The sequence below is a fragment of the Elephantulus edwardii genome, unplaced genomic scaffold (genome assembly GCF_000299155.1).
Source record: "Elephantulus edwardii isolate Elephantulus edwardi_28Jun2011 unplaced genomic scaffold, EleEdw1.0 scaffold00079, whole genome shotgun sequence".
NCBI lineage: Eukaryota > Metazoa > Chordata > Mammalia > Macroscelidea > Macroscelididae > Elephantulus > Elephantulus edwardii.
The window spans coordinates 8,523,835-8,527,334 of NW_006399829.1; the positions used below are offsets into that span (position 1 = coordinate 8,523,835).

The window sequence follows — 3,500 nt, forward strand, 5'->3', positions numbered from 1 at the left end:
TAGTACCATGACCTCTTCTAAATCCAGCCTGTACATCTAGAAGTTCTGTGTTGACATAGTGTTCCAAATGTTTTTTTTGGATAATTTTCAGCAGTATCTTGCTTGCACGTGATATTAATGATATTTTTCAATAATATCTGTACTCTGTTGGGTCACCTTTCTTTGGAATGGGAACAAATATCAATCTTTTCCAGTCAGTGGGCCAGCTGGCAGTCTTCCAGTTTTCTTGGCAAAACTTAGTGAGCACATCTAGGGCAGTGTCTGTCTGTTGAAATATGTCAATTGGTGTGCTGTCAACTCCTGGAGCATTGTTTTTTGCCAATTCCTTTAGACCAATTTGAACTTCCTCCTTCATCAACCATAGGCTCTTGCTTATATGTCATTTCATGAAATTCTTCTGTGTCAGCCAATTCCTTCTGATACAGTGACTCTGTGTATTCCTTCCGTCTTCTCTTGATACTTCATGCATCATTTGACATTCTACCCAAAGTATTCTAAAGTATTGCCACCTATGGCTTGAATTTGTTTTTCAGCTCTTTCAGCTTAAGAAACGCTGAGCGAGTTCGGCCCTTTTAATTTTCTGACTCCAGCTCTCTGCACATTTCATTATAGTATCTTTCTTTGTCGTCCCGGGCTGCCTTTTGAAATTGTCTGTTCAGCTCTTTGATTTCTTGATTTCTTCCTTTAACTTTGGCTTCTTGGCGCTCTAATGCAATATTCAGAGTCTCATCTGACATCCATCTTGGTCTTTTCTTCTTTTTCAGCCTTTGTAATGATCCTTTGCATTCTTCATGTACGATTTTCTTGATATCCTCTCAGAGTTCATTTGGCCTACGCTCATTGGTGCTCAAGGCCTCAAACCTGTTCCTGAGATGGTTTTGAAATTCGAGTGGTATAGACTTAAGATCAAATTTTGGTTCCTGTGGACTTGATTTAATTCTCCTCAACTTCAGCTTGAACTTGCATATGAGTAGTTGGTGGTCTGTCCCACAGTCAGCACCTGGCCTCATATTTAAAATTTATAGAATACTTCAGCACCTCAAAAAGAAAAAGGCAAATGACCCAATCTCAAAATGGGCACAGGATATGAATAGACATTTCACAAAAGAAGATATTCAAATGGCCAACAAATGCACGAAGAAATGTTCAAAATTCCTAGCTAGCAGAGAAATGCAAATCAAAACAACTATGTGTAGGGAGCTCTGGTGGCCTAGTGATAAGAAGCTGCGCTGCAATCCCGAAGGCAAATGGTTCAAATCCACAACATACTCCTCTGGAGAAGGAAGGGCAATTTCCTTCTGTGCCAGTTGGATCCAATTTGACAGTACACAATAACAAAACAAAACAAAACAAAAAAACAAAACAAAAAAAACAAACCACAAACCTCCAAACCAGAAAAACTATGCAATAGCATCTCACCCAAGTAGCAATAGCAAAGTTCGTCAGGACAGCAAACAATAAATGCTGACAATGTTGTCGAGATATTGGAACCCTTATCCACTGCTGATGGAAGTGTAAAATGGTGCAACCACTATCAAAAGTGGTCTTGTACTTTCTCAAAAGTTGGAAATAGAAATACCATTTGATCCAGCAATTCCACTGTTCGGAATATACTCTTAAAAAAATCAGAGCCACCATCTAAACAAATGCATGTATATCCATTTTTATTGTTACATTATTCACAATAGCAAAGAGATGAAAGTGCACATCAAAATATGTATAGAAAAAATATGGTATACACAATGGAATACTTAAAAACAAGGAAATCGTAAAACATTACACAACTTGAGTGACCCTAGAGGACATTATGCTGAGTGAAATATCTCAGCCACATTAGGACATACACTGTATAACACCATTGTTATAAAACAGAACTGACAGAAGGCGTTGGGGGGGGAACATTACAAAAGACTGGATAGATAATGAACACTGCACTGAAACAGATGAAGGAAAGAACTGTTTAAGAATATATGAATAGACATTATATGTATGGCATCAGGCCAGAATAAGAGGTGGACTGGAGGAGGTGGTGGTGGTGGTGGTTGTGTGTACCGTAGAGTCAGAACCAAGAGTAGGTTTTCACAGATTTTCGCATGGGAGGAGATTGCCCATCCCTCTCCTGTGGAGCACCTGGTGGAGAAGAAGAAAATTGTGCAACAATGATTTTTTTTTAAAAAAGAGACTTTCTTTTCTTCATCGATCCAGATTGCCCTCTCTTCTCATGTAGCCTCAGCCACATCCCTGAGACACAATGGTGAAGGTTGGAGTAAATGGATTTGGCCGCATTTGGTGCCTGGTTACCAGAGCTGCTTTTAACTTTAACAAAGTAGATGTTGTTGCCATAAATGATCCCTTCATTGACTTCACCTGCATGGTCTATACGTCCCGTTATGATTGCACCCATGGCAAGTTCAATGGCACTATCAAGACTGAGAATGGGAAGCTGGTCATCAATGGGAAAGTCATCACTATCTTCGAGGAGAGAGATTCTTCTAACATCAAGTGGGGTGATGCTGGTGCTGAGTATGTTGTGGAATCCACTGGTGTCTTCACAACCTTGGAGAAGGCTGGGGATCACTTGAAGGGTGGTGCCAAACGGATAATGATCTCTGCTCCTTCTGCTGCTGGCCCCATGTTTGTGATGGGCGTGAACCATGAAAAGTATAACAACTTTTTCAAGGTTGTCAGCAATGATTCCTGCACCACCAACTGCTTGGCTCCCCTGGCCAAGGTCATCCATGACAACTTTGGCATCATAGAGGGACTCATGACTATAGTCCATGCCATCACTGCTACTCAGAAGACTGTGGATGGCCCCTCTAGAAAGCTGTGGCGTGATGGCTGTGGAGCTGCCCAGAACATCATCCCTGCATCTATTGGTGCTGCCAAGGCTGTGAGCAAGGTCATCCCTGAACTGAATGGGAAACTTACTGGCATGGCTTTCCAAGTCCACCCCCAAAATGTCAGTTGTGGACCTGACCTGCCATCTGGAGAAAGCTGCCAAATATGATGACATCAAGTAAAGCAGGCATCAGAAGGGCCCCTCAAGGGCATCCTGGGATACACTGAAGACCAGGTTGTCTCCTGTGACATTAACAGTGACACCCACTCCTTCACCTTTGATGCTGGGGCATTGCCCTGAACGACCACTTTATCAAACTCATTTCCTGGTATTACAATGAATTTGGCTACAGCAACTGGGTAGTCAAGCTGATGGTTCTCATGGCCTCCAAAGAATAAGAGCCCCTTGGACCACCAGCCCCAGCAACAGTACTAGAAAAGAGAGAGAGAGACTCTCACCTGCTGGGGAGTCCTTACCCCAACTTGATCCTCCCACACACTGAAAATCTCACATCCTTGACACAGTTTCAATCCAATCCCCTTAAGAGTGGAGGGGTTTGCACTGTGGCATTTGGACAAGAACAAACTGGGAGGAGGGTAGAGAGAATAGTGCAACAATGAATGAGTGGAAGCCCAAAATCTCTGTAAATGTTTATGAA

At 42.2% G+C, this 3,500-nt stretch overlaps 1 pseudogene; it reads left to right on the forward strand.

Annotated features, from left to right (window-relative positions):
* The first annotated feature begins 2,251 nt into the window (after positions 1 to 2,251).
* Positions 2,252 to 3,240, forward strand: LOC102861619 (annotated as a pseudogene).
* Positions 3,241 to 3,500: the final 260 nt, after the last annotated feature.